Here is an 18,790-nt window from a genome sequence, read left to right as displayed (position 1 = left end):
CTCCCTAATTTAATCTTTATCATATTTTTGTATTATAGAAGTCAAATATTTATTCCATCATTTAAAAATTCTATTTTAAAATATCATCTCCCAGTGTATGGCTGTATTTTCCTTTCTTTCATGATATGTTTTGTTTAAGAATGTTCTTAATTTGAGTATAATTAAATGTGTCCATGTTTTCCTTTTTGACTTGTTCTTTTAGTATACTTTTCAAGAACTCTTTCAAGGAAAGCACTCAGGGTGTCCCCCACTTCGGGTAGCAAGTATATCATTTCAGTGTAAGTATAATAGTCAAAACAGGGAACAACATAAGATATCTTAAAATGAAGTGTCAATTTAATCAGTTGTGGAATGTTCATGTCAGATTATACTAATGAAAAACAGTGTGAATATTTACTGACAGAAATATATACTGTAGGAGTACAAAGTGTGTAAAAGTTGGTGTATATGTTCACTATACATTATAGTATTTGTAATTCACATAGATTGTGCACATAAAACGTATGAGAAGAAAAATAAATATTTTATTTTTCTGCATGGAACATATATTGCTTCTGTAATACAAAAAATAAGATAAAGATTAAATTAGGGAAAATAAACACATTATAGAAATGCAAAATATTTTCCACTGTGATATTCCAGTGTGGGAACTAGAACACTTTGACATCAGCTTACTTTCATGGACTCTAAACTTATTTACAAGCTCACACTTTAAACTTCTGTATGAACTTACCTAATCAGCTCTGGGGTAATGAAGTTTAAGGACGAAAATTAAATGCCAGACTGAACGGAGACTAACCTTCCCTGATCAGGGGAATGAAGAGAGAGAAAAAGAAAAATATATAGTATAGCTCTTTTGAGAGTAAAAAGCAAACCACAGAGCACATAATATTTTGTTACAAACATTACAGAAAAAAAACATAAATAGGAAAAAAATCTACCACCTGGTATAAAGTGCCATATGCTATATTTTCTGAAAAATAACCATAAAAATTTAATGACAGTCAACAATTCAACTTTTACAGAGTCAATAAGAAGTTTCAGGCTTTAGTATTTAAAATTTAAAATATTTACTTAATTAAGAAACATCCCGGGACTTCCCTGGTGGCGCAGTGGTTAAGAATTCTCCTGCCAGTGCAGGGGACACGGGTTCGAGCCCTGGTCAGGGAAGATCCCACATGCCGCGGAGCAACTGGGCCAGTGAGCCACAACTATTGAAGCCCACGCGCCTAGAGCCTGTGCTCCGCAACAAGAGAAGCCCCCGCTCGCTGCAACTACAGAAAGCCTGCGCACAGCAAGGAAGACCCAACGCAACGAAAAAAAACCAAAAAACAAAAAATATGGAATATCTATGAAGTGCAGTAAAGCAAAGCACGATAAACTTAGGTCTGCCTGTATGTATATATGTATGTGTGTATGTATATATATATATATATACACACATATATATATATATATATGTGTGTATATATATATATATATATATATATTATACTGTCGACTGAAGAAAATGCATGACCTAGAAGCTGAGAATTACATTTGATTCAGGGACCTTAACAGAGGACTATGGAACTCGGAAAGGCAGCCAGCATCTCAGAGAGCTCTGAGGGTCTGTTCCAAAGAGGTAAGGGAGGAGCCTGGATATATAAGAGTTCTTGCTAAAAAACAAAACAAAACGAAAACCAAAAAACCAAAAACATGTAGTCGAACATGGAAAGATTACAACTAATCACACACACACACACACACACACACACACACACACACAAGACCCAGACATCTCAAGTTAATGAATTTAGCACCTTTCTGTGTATGGGAAGATGCAAGAGTCTGGACTCAATGAAAGCATTCCTTTGATATGCACCTTAGCAGTCTAAGGGCAGTGTCTTGCTTTTTTCTGTTGAATCCCCTCAGGGGACACAGTTGGGGGCGTCTGCAGTGGCTGAGGCTTGATGGCTGCAACATCCTTTGTTTACTGATATGGCAGGCAACAGTTTTTATATACAATGTGTGATGGAAAACTATAATAAAATCAGTAAGAAGAGATTCGGGACCCCATACAAACATGTTAAATGATATTCACACATTGATCGTAGAGACTGTATATAGGGAAGCTGAGGACTCACTTATTGTGACAAAATTTGACTCAAATTGTCATTCACATGTGGATGAAAAAATTAATCAACAGTTAATCTAAGAAAGAAATGGAAAATCTTATTTAAGCCAACCTGAGGATTTTAGCTCAGGAGACCATCTTTGAGAAAACTCTGAGGGCTGTTGCACCTGTTAGACGTCAAGCACAGCTATACAAGTTTCTGAGACCAAGGGTCATACACCAAAGTAACATGACAGTTTTCAGAGTCCAACAAGGTGAGTAGCGGGTTATTGTGACCCCTTCCAGGACTGAGAAAGGAGTGTTATCCCCTAAGGAGCTACTTTGCTGGTGCCAAGAGGAAATGCTATTTTTGTTTTGTTTTGTTTTGTTTGGTTTGTTTTTGGTGAGCAGGCATTACTATTTCCTCTAAGGGAATCTTGCTGAAGAACAACGCATATGCACAATACACTAAAGGGATGGGTAGTGGCCCAAGGGACAGAGAAGGAATTTTATGTTTAAAATTTTTTCCTGAATGAACCTATCTATGAAGCAGGAACAGACTCACAGGCATAGAGAACAGACTTGTGGTTGGCAAGAGGGGGTGGCAGAGGGATGGAGTGGGAGTTTGGGATTAGCAGATGCAAACTGGTATATATAGGATGGATAAACGACAAGGTCCTACTGTAGAGCACAGGGAAGTACATTCAGTATCCTGTGATAAACCATAATGGAAAAGAATATGAAAAAGAATATAGATGTGTGTAACTGTGTCACTTTGCCGTACAGCAGAAATGAACACAACATTGTAAATCAACTATACTTCAAAAAAAAGGAAAGAGGCAAAAAAAATTATTTTGGTTCTGCCTTAAAAATAATTTTATTTCCTCACACTAAATGCACAAAATTCTTACTCATAAGATATTGTCTTATTAATATATAAAAACGTGTTTCTGTATCACCCTGAGGTTTACAATACAAGGCAACTTCATAGAAGAAATCAGTGGTGAGATTTCTTTCTAGTTTGTGCCCTTCAGGTGACTTTCAATCTTTACCCCAATCATAAACGAGAAAACGTTCACGTAAAGGAGGAAATCATTGTGTCTCAATAAACAATGACGGGATTTTTTTAACAGGTATCTTCAAATATTTGAAGCAAGCTCGTTGTGTCAATTTTTTTTTCTTTAAATAAATAGCATTCGCCTGAATTTGGCCTTATGGGGTGTGGAAGGGGGCGGTCCAGAGTAAATATCCGAGATACTGTGGTTTATAGTAAGAACTACGTATTTGGTCTTCATCCCTGTTGCTGGTGCAGAGCTCCTTCCTACCCAACACCCTTAGAATTTCCTGAGCTTTTCAGGTGTGTTTTGTGATGTTAATGAGGTGGCTTTTTTTTCTTGCCCCTACTTCACCTGTGGATGGGGGCCAGTTTCCAGGGGAACCAGCCAGGGGAGGAGAGGGTTGGAACTTTAACTCCACCCCTGGACCTCCGGGGAGGGGAGAGGCTGCAGGTTGAATCAATCCCCAATGGCCGATGATTTAATCAATCCCACCTGAGTAAGGAAGCTTCCATAAAGCCCGAGAGGTCAGGGCTTGGAGGGCTTCTGGGTTGGTGAAGTCTTGGCCGCTGGGAGAGGGCACAGAAGCTCGCGGCCCTTGCCGTAGCCTTGCCTACGCATCTTTTCTCAGAAAGCGGTGAGTTAGGTCCTTTTGTCATCAGTTGGCGTTCCAGTAAGTAAAATGGTCCTGTGAGTCTGTGAGCTGCTCTGGGCGTGGGGTGGGAGGGTCGTTGGTATCAGCCACCTTTACCCGGCTTCTCAGAAGCACAGGTAACAACTTGAACTTGGGATGGGCGTCTGAGTTGTGGTGGCGGAGGGGGGAGTCTGGGGGGACTGCGCCCTCAGCCTGTGGGGTCTGATGCTTCCTCAGGCAGAAGGTGTCAGAACTGGGTCGAACTGGGTGGTGCTGAGGACCCCACGCCCCACCTCTGCACACGCACTGGCGTGGGTGACCAGCCCCCTGTTCCTACCTCCTTGAGGCTGCTGTGTGCTCTTCGCCTTCTTTCCTAATCTCCTTTTCCCCCATACCTACATTGCCCTGAGGTTTACAGTACAAGGCAACTGCATAGTCAAAAGTCAACGGTGAGATTTTTTTCTAGTGTGTGCCCTTCAAGTGACTTTCAATCTTTACCCCCAACCATAAATGAGAGAACTTTCATGTAAGGGAGGAAATCGTTGCATCTCAATAAAAAACGAAGGGTTTTTTTAACAGGGACCTTCAGATATTTGAAGCAAGCTCGTTTTGTCAGTTGTTTTTTCTTTAAATAAATAGCATTCGCCTGAGTTTGGCCTTCTGGGGTGTGGAAGGGGGCGGTCCAGAGTAAATATCCGAGATACTGTGGTTTATAGTAAGAACTACGTATTTGGTCTTCATCCCTGTTGCTGGTGCAGAGCTCCTTCCTACCCAACACCCTTAGAATTTCCTGTGCTGGAGCTTTTCAGGTGTGTTTTGTGATGTTAATGAGGTGGCTTTTTTTTCTTGCCCCTACTTCACCTGTGGATGGGGGCCGGTTTCCAGGGGAACCAGCCAGGGGAGGAGAGGGTTGGAACTTTAACTCCACCCCTGGACGTCCGGGGAGGGGAGAGGCTGCAGGTTGAATCAATCCCCAGTGGCCGATGATTTAATCAATCCCACCTGAGTAAGGAAGCTTCCATAAAGCCCGAGAGGTCAGGGCTTGGAGGGCTTCTGGGTTGGTGAAGTCTTGGCCGCTGGGAGAGGGCACAGAAGCTCGCGGCCCTTGCCGTAGCCTTGCCTACGCATCTTTTCTCAGAAAGCGGTGAGTTAGGTCCTTTTGTCATCAGTTGGCGTTTCCAGTAAGTAAAATGGTCCTGTGAGTCTGTGAGCTGCTCTGGGGCTGGGGTGGGAGGGTCGTTGGCATCAGCCACCTTTACCCGGCTTCTCAGAAGCACAGGTAACAACTTGAACTTGGGATGGGCGTCTGAGTTGTGGGGGCGGAGGGGGGAGTCTGGGGGGACTGCGCCCTCAGCCTGTGGGGTCTGATGCTTCCTCAGGCAGAAAGTGTCAGAACTGGGTCGAACTGGGTGGTGCTGAGGACCCCACGCCCCACCTCTGCACACGCACTGGCGTGGGTGACCAGCCCCCTGTTCCTACCTCCTTGAGGCTGCTGTGTGCTCTTCGCCTTCTTTCCTAATCTCCTTTTCCCCCATACCTACATTGCCCTGAGGTTTACAGTGCAAGGCAACTGCATAGTCAAAAGTCAACGGTGAGATTTTTTTCTAGTGTGTGCCCTTCAAGTGACTTTCAATCTTTACCCCCAACCATAAATGAGAGAACTTTCATGTAAGGGAGGAAATCGTTGCATCTCAATAAAAAACGAAGGGTTTTTTAACAGGGACCTTCAGATATTTGAAGCAAGCTCGTTTTGTCAGTTGTTTTTTCTTTAAATAAATAGCATTCGCCTGAGTTTGGCCTTCTGGGGTGTGGAAGGGGGCGGTCCAGAGTAAATATCCGAGATACTGTGGTTTATAGTAAGAACTACGTATTTGGTCTTCATCCCTGTTGCTGGTGCAGAGCTCCTTCCTACCCAACACCCTTAGAATTTCCTGTGCTGGAGCTTTTCAGGTGTGTTTTGTGATGTTAATGAGGTGGCTTTTTTTCTTGCCCCTACTTCACCTGTGGATGGGGGCCGGTTTCCAGGGGAACCAGCCAGGGGAGGAGAGGGTTGGAACTTTAACTCCACCCCTGGACGTCCGGGGAGGGGAGAGGCTGCAGGTTGAATCAATCCCCAATGGCCGATGATTTAATCAATCCCACCTGAGTAAGGAAGCCTCCATAAAGCCCGAGAGGTCAGGGCTTGGAGGGCTTCTGGGTTGGTGAAGTCTTGGCCGCTGGGAGAGGGCACAGAAGCTCGCTGTCCTTCCCGTAGCCTTGCCTACGCATCTTTTCTCAGAAAGCGGTGAGTTAGGTCCTTTTGTCATCAGTTGGCGTTCCAGTAAGTAAAATGGTCCTGTGAGTCTGTGAGCTGCTCTGGGGCTGGGGTGGGAGGGTCGTTGGCATCAGCCACCTTTACCCGGCTTCTCAGAAGCACAGGTAACAACTTGAACTTGGGATGGGCGTCTGAGTTGTGGGGGCGGAGGGGGGAGTCTGGGGGGACTGCGCCCTCAGCCTGTGGGGTCTGATGCTTCCTCAGGCAGAAGGTGTCAGAACTGGGTCGAACTGGGTGGTGCTGAGGACCCCACGCCCCACCTCTGCACACGCACTGGCGTGGGTGACCAGCCCCCTGTTCCTACCTCCTTGAGGCTGCTGTGTGCTCTTCGCCTTCTTTCCTAATCTCCTTTTTCCCCCCTACGTACCTCGCCCTGAGGTTTACAGTACAAGGCAACTGCATAGTCAAAAGTCAACGGTGAGGTTTTTTTTCTAGTTTGTGCCCTTCAAGTGACCTTCAATCTTTACCCCCAACCATAAATGAGAAAACTTTCAAGTAAGGGAGGAAATCGTTGCATCTCAATAAAAAACGAAGGGTTTTTTAACAGGTATCTTCAGATATTTGAAGCAAGCACGCTTTATCAATTTATTTTTCTTTAAATAGCATTCGCCTGAGTTTGGCCTTCTGGGGTGTGGAAGGGGGCGGTCCAGAGTAAATATCCGAGATACTGTGGTTTATAGTAAGAACTACGTATTTGGTCTTCATCCCTGTTGCTGGTGCAGAGCTCCTTCCTACCCAACACCCTTAGAATTTCCTGTGCTGGAGCTTTTCAGGTGTGTTTTGTGATGTTAATGAGGTGGCTTTTTTTCTTGCCCCTACTTCACCTGTGGATGGGGGCCGGTTTCCAGGGGAACCAGCCAGGGGAGGAGAGGGTTGGAACTTTAACTCCACCCCTGGACGTCCGGGGAGGGGAGAGGCTGCAGGTTGAATCAATCCCCAATGGCCGATGATTTACTCAGTCCCACCTGAGTAACGAAGCCTCCATAAAGCCCGAGAGATCAGGGCTTGGAGGGCTTCTGGGTTGGTGAAGTCTTGGCCGCTGGGAGAGGGCACAGAAGCTCGCGGCCCTTGCCGTAGCCTTGCCTACGCATCTTTTCTCAGAAAGCGGTGAGTTAGGTCCTTTTGTCATCAGTTGGCGTTCCAGTAAGTAAAATGGTCCTGTGAGTCTGTGAGCTGCTCTGGGGCTGGGGTGGGAGGGTCGTTGGCATCAGCCACCTTTACCCGGCTTCTCAGAAGCACAGGTAACAACTTGAACTTGGGATGGGCGTCTGAGTTGTGGGGGTGGAGCGGGGAGTCTGGGGGGACTGCGCCCTCAGCCTGTGGGGTCTGATGCTTCCTCAGGCAGAAGGTGTCAGAACTGGGTCGAACTGGGTGGTGCTGAGGACCCCACGCCCCACCTCTGCACACGCACTGGCGTGGGTGACCAGCCCCCTGTTCCTACCTCCTTGAGGCTGCTGTGTGCTCTTCGCCTTCTTTCCTAATCTCCTTTTTCCCCATACCTACATTGCCCTGAGGTTTACAGTACAAGGCAACTGCGTAGTCAAAAGTCAACGGTGAGGTTTTTTTTCTACTTTGTGCCCTTCAAGTGACTTTCAATCTTTACCCCCAACCATAAATGAGAAAACTTTCAAGTAAGGGAGGAAATCGTTGCATCTCAATAAAAAACGAAGGGTTTTTTAACAGGAACCTTCAGATATTTGAAGCAAGCTCGTTTTGTCAGTTGTTTTTTCTTTAAATAAATAGCATTCGCCTGAGTTTGGCCTTCTGGGGTGTGGAAGGGGGCGGTCCAGAGTAAATATCCGAGATACTGTGGTTTATAGTAAGAACTACGTATTTGGTCTTCATCCCTGTTGCTGGTGCAGAGCTCCTTCCTACCCAACACCCTTAGAATTTCCTGTGCTGGAGCTTTTCAGGTGTGTTTTGTGATGTTAATGAGGTGGCTTTTTTTCTTGCCCCTACTTCACCTGTGGATGGGGGCCGGTTTCCAGGGGAACCAGCCAGGGGAGGAGAGGGTTGGAACTTTAACTCCACCCCTGGACGTCCGGGGAGGGGAGAGGCTGCAGGTTGAATCAATCCCCAATGGCCGATGATTTAATCAATCCCACCTGAGTAACGAAGCCTCCATAAAGCCCGAGAGGTCAGGGCTTGGAGGGCTTCTGGGTTGGTGAAGTCTTGGCCGCTGGGAGAGGGCACAGAAGCTCGCGGCCCTTGCCGTAGCCTTGCCTACGCATCTTTTCTCAGAAAGCGGTGAGTTAGGTCCTTTTGTCATCAGTTGGCGTTTCCAGTAAGTAAAATGGTCCTGTGAGTCTGTGAGCTGCTCTGGGGCTGGGGTGGGAGGGTCGTTGGCATCAGCCACCTTTACCCGGCTTCTCAGAAGCACAGGTAACAACTTGATCTTGGGATGGGCGTCTGAGTTGTGGTGGCGGAGGGGGGAGTCTGGGGGGACTGCGCCCTCAGCCTGTGGGGTCTGATGCTTCCTCAGGCAGAAGGTGTCAGAACTGGGTCGAACTGGGTGGTGCTGAGGACCCCACGCCCCACCTCTGCACACGCACTGGCGTGGGTGACCAGCCCCCTGTTCCTACCTCCTTGAGGCTGCTGTGTGCTCTTCGCCTTCTTTCCTAATCTCCTTTTCCCCCATACCTACCTCGCCCTGAGGTTTACAGTACAAGGCAACTGCGTAGTCAAAAGTCAACGGTGAGGTTTCTTTTCTACTTTGTGCCCTTCAAGTGACTTTCAATCTTTACCCCCAACCATAAATGAGAAAACTTTCAAGTAAGGGAGGAAATCGTTGCATCTCAAAAAACGAAGGGTTTTTTAACAGGTATCTACAGATATTTGAAGCAAGCACGCTTTATCAATTTTTTTTCTTTAAATAATTAGCATTCCTTTTCCTATCTCCTTGAGGTTGCTGTGTGCTCTTTCCTTTTTTTCCTATCCCTTTTTTGCCCCGGTAGCTTAGACCATTCAAGTGTTATTTTTGTTGGTTTTACAACCGAGTTGGTTTCTCCCAAGTTTGCTTCAAAGACGGTGGGGAATTGGATTTAAAATAAAATCTTGTTTTTCATGCTCATGAGAAGGCTGCGATCCGAATTGCATTAATCAGCTAGTCCGATCAGCAGCTGGTTCTCAGTGTTGAAAGGAGCAGCTTGTTTGATAGCTGTGGCAAAATTACATTTCATTTGCTGCAGCCGTTTCAGAGTTAATAAAAGCTAAACAAGGGCTAGATTGAAATGGAAAATGAATAAATGCTAATGCAGGAGGGGCGCCTCCGAGCTGACTCATTCGCTGAGCCTTTAAACAATTTATCTGAGACTCAGTACTCATTATGGAAAAGAAAATGTTCAGATGCACTAAGATGTGGAATGAAAAATGAAAGACCTGTTTTTCGTTTTATCTTAATGACAATCTGTGATTGGTTTTGTATTTAAATACATATATATGTTAACCTACTTAACCTATTAATATCCTATGCTTGTATATCTAAATACATCTATATAATTTATATACTGTGTAAACATTTATATATATACATGTTTGTATATCTATAAATATATCCATATGTAACATATGTATATAAAATTGATATATAAACATTGTTATATATAAACCTAAAATGTTAAGTATGTTAATTAACATTTATGTTAATGTTGATGTATATGTACATATAAAATGAAATTTTGAACCATCATCTTATTCTTTCTATTGTATGAAAGATTGCAAGTAAATTGTAAGTAAACTTAACAAGGGGAAGAATGTATACATACGTAGATCATTCACAGATTGAGAAGCAAGTTCTTTAAAGATTTAGGAAACTCTGAATTACTGTGCTAAGACTCCAGGCTTGTTGAAAGCCGTTCGGTTGGGTGATAGATTCTTTAAGACTAAATCTTCCGTAATGGCAGCTTTTGCACTGAGGAGTAACCCAATCCCAGTAGTCTTTTGGAAATATTCGTTATCTACGTTTTGAAATTGTAGGAGTTGCCCACTATAAAGTTACAAATTGTCCCATTTGAGGCAGGCTATGCAATCAACACAAGCTGAAATAAATTGTAAAGTCATTTCAATGGATTGGAAATTGATCGATTTCAAAGCAAGCAGAACATTGAGCTAGATCATGATCTCTGAAGGTACCATATATAAAGAGTCATGTTTACTCTGGAAGGAAACATACAAAAAAATGAAAGACAGAGAACCCGATTTGGGCCTTTTTACCAAAAAACCATATGAAAATTTTCCATTTAGGACTATCTGAGCTGACCTTTATGCCAGCTTGGTACATTTTATTGTGGATAGCTTGGTGTGTCCTACACGCTCTTTTTTTTTTTTAAATAAAGTTTATTTATTTATTTTTGGCTGAGTTGGGTCTTGGTTGTGGTGCCTGGGCTTCTCATTGCTGTGGCTTCTTTTGTTGCGGAGCACAGGCTCTAGGCACGCGGGCTCAGCAGTTGTGGCGCACGGGCTTAGTTGCTCTGCGGCATGTGGGATCTTCCTGGACCAGGGCTCAAACTCCGTGTCCCCTGCATTGGCAGGCGGATTCTTAACCACTGCGCCACCAGGGAAGCTTCTACACTCTTCTTAATGATTTTTGTATTCCCCTTGATCTGTTTTCATACTTATTCAGCCATCTAGGTTCTTATAGTGCATGGATATGGTGATTAATTCATAGCTTTCAGAACATCTCTGGTATTTTTATCTTTCCTAATAATTTTGCCCTTTGGTTGGATACTTAAAAGATACTGGAGAGGAAGAATTGCTTAGAGTTAGCATTTTGGAGCTGAGCTATGCAAGGGTCACAGATTAGATTAAGTTTTGAACCTTACAGCTCTGGGTGCAAAAATTCCTAAATTGATGAAATTCTCTTGGTATTTTGGGCAGATGCCTGCAACAGCAATTTAATCCTTTATTTTAATCTCAAAGAGCAGCAGTGATTATAAGACAAGAATCTAAGCACAAACTGACTACAAAAACTAGGCTAGATTAGAAGAATATAAACAACAGATGATAGAAAGTATGGGTTACATTTGGGTAAGAGATACTGTATAGCAAGCAATTGACTAAACTGATGTTAGAAAAATGCAGAAATAGAAAAGATAGACTATTACATAATTCTGAAAGGTTTGACCAGCATGGGGTGGTACCATTATGAACAGAAATCATGAAATTAGAGAGATACTAATTTGGGTAAATTTAATTGGGTAAATTATTTTAAATTTTCAAAAAATTGATGGAGCAACTACAAAATGGTGGGTTTTTTGTAATGACCAGTTTAATATGCATGCCTTGTTTCACCATCTTTGAAAAAACAGAACTCTCATTTTCATTCATTCTGTCTCTCTCACACAAATGGTAGTTCACTTTAAGACCTGTTAGCAGGATGTTTTATGTTTTCCTCTTAAATCTTCTCTATAACAATTCTCAATGGCTTCTAAAGAGAAGGTCTGCATGATACTACAGTGGTGAATACATGTTATTATTTGTCTAAACCCGTAAAATTCACAACAGCAAGAGCAAACCCCGATGTAAACGATGGACTCTGGGTGGTGATAATGTTTCAGTCAATGTAGGTTCATCACTTGTAGCAGTTATACCATCTGGGGGGGATGTTGATAATGGGGGAGGCTGTGTGTGTGTGTGTGTGTGTGTGTGAGATATGGGAAGTCTCTCTACCTTCGTCTCAATTTTGCTGTGAATCTAAAACTGCTCCAAAACAAGTCTATTAAAAAAAAAAAAAAATGGAAAAGGTGGGTCCCTCTTGTTTCAAATGACAAATGGAGAGGAAGGTGGATTTTGATCCACACTCTGAGCAGTTATTTCCGTGCCACAGGAAGCATACTGAACACGATTCTGCATTGACTAGAAGGTCCTGGGTTTGGTGGTTATTTCAAGATGCACCAACACCAATTCAGCATGCCTAGATACCAAGACCCGTTTACAAATCCTCTGCATCAACCCCCCCAAAAAATCTCAACAGAGCTCTCCCCCAGCTGCGAGGGCCCCGGTCTTGTACCTGGGCCCCAAGCAGAGACTCCTGGGAGGGTCGCCCTGGTTCTTTTCTCTAACAGGTGTTGATCAGAGACAGCGTTCTCCAAGATTTTTCTATCCCCTTTCCCCCAAAAGGATACTTGCGTGTACAAAAAGGTATTTCATTTGTTCTAATGGTCCACTCAGCTTACAGCAACCTTGAGTGTATCACAAAAGTATCACAAAAGACTCACTTATTTCCTTGTGTCCCTTTCACAAACGGACGTTTACTCCCCTTGCATGAGCATTACTCAGAAGTCGTTAAAGTATAAATGAAATGTTACCCCTGTTATTTTGTCCTGTTGTCAACAAAGTTGAACCTTTCCCCAACGTGGTCTCATTGAATTTTTGCACCTCATTAAATTCATGTAATCCTGTATATGCGGTGACGCCGGTGAGGTTTCCATTCTGTCCATCAAGTGAAATACCATAGGACTTTGCTCCTAATGGTAGATCAACTTGGATTCTAGGATGGGCAGTTCAGTTTGTGGTTGGCGAGAAGGTCATTGGGATTGGTTACAAATTCAGAATGCCCCGAGCCATTCTGGAAAGGACCATGTTCTGCATAATGATAACGACCTCCACTTTCATTTTATCGTATATCCGGAAGGTATCATAAAGGGCTGAACAACTCTGTAACTACAGAATATGAGAATCATTTCGCATAGGACTGAAATGTGTCAGCGGTTTAACAGACTCAATTTAGAACAGGAACTGAACAAAAACAGTTGCCTGGGAAAATGACCGGGCTGGGCAAGAGGTCATTACACAGTGTGGGACTGATCCATGGGTTCAGGAGAGAGATTTTCCCACAAGCACTGAGGAAACTGAGATGAACAACAACAAAAGTCCGCTAGAAATGAGACTTGAAAATCAAAGAATATGAAAATAGGAAGTCTCTAAGAAGTAGTGGCTGATCGCATTTCAATCTGTAGCTGTAAAGATACTCTGTGTCCATCAGAAGGAACCCCTGTCCTGGTCAGCTAAAAACAGGGAGAGAAAACCTAATGAGCCAACAGTAACCATTTCATACGTGAGTTTCCTTTACTGAACCATTGTTTTTGTTGAGACTAGATTAGGTGTTCGAAATCTGGTCCTGTAAGAGTATGGTTCACCTAACTTTACGTTCATGGGAAAAAAAATCAAATGATCATTTTCTTTGCTTTGTGAGTTTGCCCACTTAACTGATGGAGAATGTAATGCTTTTAGGTTTCCTTTAATATTCTAGTTGCAGTGAGAGGCCTATGTGGTTAATATGCTAGCATTCTAGTCTTGTTTATCCATCTTGGTCATGTTGAATTTCCTGTCTCTATGATGCCTGCAGTCACCGTGCAGGTGTCTGCATCTTCATGGTTGAGGACCAGCTCCTGTAAGATAATACAGTCAGTTCTTAGGAAATATCCAACATGCACTCTTAGGTCATATCACTTGTTTATGTATTTTTACCCTTTGGAATGTCTTTGGTTCACTATATGAAACAAACAAGGGAACGTGTAACGAGGTATTGATGCGTTTGTTCATGCAGCCAAAAATCCTATATTGCTTGCCAAAAAGTATCACTCAAATGCAGTATTCAAGAGTTACGTTCTCTACCTGAGCAAAGGTGGCAATTTAGCAGATTGTGTAGCTGAACTGTGCTTAAGGTAGAAAATTCTGTCCTTTTTCATATATGCATTATATTCAACATTGTTTAAACAGAAAATATGTAATTTTCAAGTGCACGCAAGTAATTCAGTTGGGTGGTAACAATTCATTGATTGCTGTTGGTGAGTACTTCTTGGTGAAGATACAAATATATAACACATCAAGTGCTTTTATATATTTATAAAATATATTCATATATTTATATATATATTTCATAAAAGATGTTTCTCCGTGAACGTGGCTCAATGCCTCTGTGAAAAATAAATGAACCATTTGTGGGTGGGTCCATCTCTGAGCGCTCTATGCAAACACCTTACTGTACTGACTACTCTAAATCTTAAAATTATGTAAAGACCTTCAACTTTGTTTTTTTAAGTTTTGTTATCCCCAAAACTGGGGTAAGCATGAATAGTCTTTATTTTGATTCAGCTCAAATTTATTTGCTTTTCATATTACTCTAGACAGATTTACTACTGTTGATTCTTAGGTATCTATTGCATTGTGCTTGTTAAAATTTTTTTCAAATATTTTATTTAATCTGACCTATCTAAATGAAATTATTTTCATACTCATTTGGATGCAAGTCTATCCAACTTCGAAAATATTCATAATATGATTCTCAGCTTTGTAATCTGACCCTTATTTTAATTTATTTTACTTTTTTAAAATAGAGGTAGAGGTGATTTATAATTTGTTTCACGTGTACAACATAGTGATTCACAATTTTTAAAGGTTATACTCCATTATTTATAGTTAATATAAAATATTGGCTATATACCTTGTGCTGTACATTGTATCCTTGTAACTTATTTTATATCTAATAGTTTGTACTTCTTACCCCCTCCCCCTATCTTGCCCCTCCCCCCTTCCCTCACCCCACTGGTGACCACTAGTTCTCTATTTGTGAGTCTGCTTTTTTGTTATATTCACTAGTTTGTTGTATGTTTTTAGATTCCACATTGAAGTGATATCATACAGTATTGTCTTTCTCTTTCTGACTTGTTTCACTAAGCATAGCACTCCAAGTCTATCCATGTTTTTTCAAATGTCAATATTTTATTCTTTTTTATGGCTGAGTAGTAGTTCATTGTATATATGTACCACATCTTCTTTAGCCATTCATCTGTTGAAGGACATTTAGTTTGTTTCCATATCTTGGCTATTGTAAATAGTGCTGCTGTGATCATTGGGGTACATGTAGCTATTTAAAAAAAAAATGAAGTATAGTTGATTTACAATGTTAGTTTCAGGTGTACAGCAAAGTGCTGCAGTTATATCTATCCTTTTTCAGATTCTTTTCCCAGCTAGGTTATTACAGAAAATTGAGTAGAGTTCCCTGTGCTATACAGTAGGTCCTTATTGGTTATCTATTTTATATATAGTAGTGTGTATATGTTGATTCCAAACTCCCAATTTATCCCTTCCCCTGTTCCTTTCCCCTTTGGTAGCCATAAATTTATTTTCTAAGTCTGTGAGTCTCTGTTTTGTAACATACTTTAGATTTTACATATAAGCGATATCATATGCTGTTTGTCTTTCTGACTTACTTCACTTAGTATGATCATCTCTAGGTCCATCTATGTTGTTGCAAATGGCATTATTTCATTCTTTTTTATGGCTGAGTAATATTTCACTATATATGTACCACATCTTTTTAATCCATCATCTGTCGATGGACATTTAGGTTGCTTGCATGTCTTGGCTATTGTAAATAGTGCTGCAGTGAACATTGGGGTGCATATATCTTTTCAGATTATGGTTTTCTCTGGATATATGCCCAGGAGTGGAATTACTGGATCATATTGGTAGTTGTATTTTTAGTTTTTTTGAGGAACCTCCATACTGTTCTCCATAGTGTACAAGGGTTCCCTTTTCTCCACATACTTGCCAGCATTTGTTATTTGGGGTCTTTTTGAGGATTGTCATTCTCACAGGTGTGAGATGATATCTCATTGTGGTTCTGATTTGTATTTCCCTGGTTAGTGATGTTGAGCATCTTTTCATGTACATGTTGGCCATCTGCATATCTTTGGAAAAAATGTCTATGAATAATATTTAAAAAGAGAAATTGAGTTGCAATTTACATATATGTAGATAAATTTTTATATATGCAATTTATATATGCTATTTATATGTGTGTGTATAAAATACCCTGACATACATGTATAATCTTTTTTTAATAAATTTATTTATTTTTGGCTGCGTTGGGTTTTCGTTGCTGCGCACGTGGTTTCTCTAGTTGCTTAGAGTGGAGGCTACTCTTTGTTGCGGTGCGTGGGCTTCTCATTGCGGTGGCTTCTCTTGTAGTGGCTTCTCTTGTTGAGCATAGGCTGTAGGCATGCAGCTTCAGTAGTTGGGGCACATGGGCTCATTAGTTGTGGCTCTTGGGCTCTAGAGCGCAGGCTCAGTAGTTGTGGCTCACGGGCTTAGTTGCTCTGTGGCATGTGGGATCTTCCCAGACCAGGGGTCGAACCCGTGTCCCCTGCATTGTCAGGCGGATTCTTAACCACTGTGCCACCAGGGAAGTCCCGTGTATAATACTTGTAGAGGCACTTGGTCCACTCCTACTGGCACCTTAACTTTAGATGTATCAGTAAAGGTCCAGGTCCAGTGAGGATAACAAAAACCTCACTCTGGGTTTCCGAAGAGGACTGATTAGAGAGATGCTGCGTAGCTGAAAGCACCAGACGGGATCAGTGAGGTGGGATGACATCCACAGGAAGAGGCTGCCATCACTAGGACCGGGACGGTCTGTGAAGTCGGGGCTCAGGCAGGACTCCGAGGAGATGGTGTTGCTGGCCCTGCTGGTGCATCTCAGTGTCCACGATGGGCTTGTCCTGGGAAGTCGACCTGCCAGAACCAACGCCCACGCTTGGGCAGCCAAGAGCGAGAAAGACACCCTTTGGTTTCTCCTCCCAACTTTCAGGTTCCCGTTAGTGCCTACTCTCCTATAACATGGGAAGACACTTGAAGGGCAAGCCCTACTCTAATCAATCCACCAGGTGAATGCAAGGATTGCAGATGAGCTTCACGTAGACCCGTTGGCCCTTCTCACTGGATGTCAATCCACCAGCCAGGTCCTCCACTTAGATCCCACCCGACAAGCCGGGAAACCTCAGTACTTGCAAGAGGCTGTCTCCCGAGGTTGTCACTCACCAGAGCTGGAAGTTTGATTGGACAGCAGGTTGAGAAGGACAGCTGGGCAAACAAGAAGTAGTTTAGTTTCTTCCGTATCTTGTTCTAGAAGTTTTGGTGCTATCGAGATGTTGCTCCACGTAGGACAGTGGTGATTTTCCTGAGTTAACATCCAGAACAAATCTTACTTTTTTTTCTTTAGTTTTTGGCTGCGTCAGGTATTATGTGTGACACACAGGATTTCTTTGAGGCATGCAGGATCTTTCGTTGCAGCGCGCGGGCTTCTCTAGTTGTGGCACGTGGGTTTTTTCTCTAGTGTGGTGCGTGAGCTCAGTAGTTGTGCGTGGGCTTCATTGCCCTGTGGTATGTGGGATCTTAACTTCCGCGACCAGAGATCGAACCCGTTTCCCCTGCATTGGAAGGTGGATTCTTAACCACTGCGCCACCAGGGGAGTCCCCAGAAAAGATTTTTTTTCCCTAATACATTTATTTATTTTATTTTTGGTTGCATTGGGTCTTCATTGCTGCGTGCAGGCTTTCTCTAGTTGGAGTGAGTGGGGGCTACTCTTCATTGCACTGCACAGGCTTCTCATTGCAGTGGCCTCTTGTTGCGGAGCACGGGCTCTAGGCTCATGGGCTTCAGTAGTTGTGGCATGAGGGCTCGGTAGTTGTGGCTCGTGGGCTCTAGAGCGCAGGCTCAGTAGTTGCGGTGCATGGGCTTTGTTGCTCTGTGGCATGTGGGCTCTTCCCGGACCAGGGCTCGAACCTGCGTCCCCTGCATTGGCAGGTGGATTCTTAGCCACTGCACCACCAGGGAACCCCCCCCAGAACAGATTTTAAAAGCTGTGCTCAGAACCTCTCTCACTGCATGTGTGGGGAGTCCTGGCCGCTGTCTGTATCACCGTCCCCAGATACTCCCAACACCCCTTCATCTGAACGGCCTCTGGACTTCTCATAACTTTAGATGCCGTAGTTGGTGGGACCCCTGGAAACGATGGCTGCTTCTTTGCCATAGTTTGCCTTTTTCCCCCATTAATGTCTTTGCTTGTACACACCCCAGGGAGGGAGCGGTGGGAAGAAAAATTACCAGTTGAGTAAGAAGGTGAGAGTTTGTTTTGAGGGTGCTGCTGGGGAACCTGAATCACCAAAAAGAAGAAAAACATTCAAGCAAATGTCTAAAAAGAAGGTTTCAAAGCAGCTTTAGTAATCTGGAGGGTTCGGAGCAGGCAGACATCCTTTGAAGGGTCCTTCGGAAGGTCTGAAATGTTCATGTTAAAGATAGCAAAACAGGATAGAGAAACTGACAGTTGGGAATAAATGCCTTCCACTGATGAAAGAAATCCAGTTTTGAAAGGAGATGGTGGATTTTCATCTCTCTCTCCTGCTGGAGTGTTTTGCATTTGATTTCTGTTAATAATACTCTGACCCAACACATTTACAGATGGAACCTTGTCTGGTGACTGACAGTTTAGATGATTCACGTTATTCCCCCCGCCAACCCGAATTCTGAAGGATGCTTTTCAGAGTCTCATTTTGAATTCAGGGGACATTAGGTTTGTTTTTTTCTCTGAAATCTGGCTTCTGAGAAAGGTAGTGATGGAGAAATGGATGGCTGGAGCTGTGGCTCAAAAGACAGCAGTAGCTGTCATCATTCCTGTGCCCCTGAAAATGCACAATCCATCCCGCATTGATCCAGGGAAATTAAATTTTGTTTGCACACAACTTTATAAAAGAAAAAGCGGCGATTTTGAGCTATCTGCAGGTTGCATGCTCATTTGCTGGTTGAGCTTTCCATCAGCCCCTTTAATTTACAACGCATCGCTCCTCACCGTCAAAGCACAGTGTTTTCAGGTGTAATGAAACTGCCTATCAATTAGAAAAGGGAGAAATGA

The 18,790-nt window shown here is 43.0% G+C and overlaps 1 long non-coding RNA gene across 1 annotated transcript in view; it reads left to right on the top strand.

The window, feature by feature from the left end:
• The first annotated feature begins 7,839 nt into the window (after positions 1–7,839).
• Positions 7,840–18,790, top strand: part of LOC309653461 — a 261,969-nt gene continuing 251,018 nt past the window's right edge. The window contains exon 1 of the long non-coding RNA XR_014259195.1: positions 7,840–8,345. This is a non-coding gene — a long non-coding RNA (uncharacterized lncRNA). The remainder of the gene's footprint in view (positions 8,346–18,790) is intronic.

This window comes from Balaenoptera physalus (genome assembly GCF_965194825.1).
Source record: "Balaenoptera physalus genome assembly, chromosome: Y".
NCBI lineage: Eukaryota > Metazoa > Chordata > Mammalia > Artiodactyla > Balaenopteridae > Balaenoptera > Balaenoptera physalus.
Note: the sequence above shows the minus strand (reverse complement) of the source record. Positions and strands in the feature narration are given on the sequence as shown.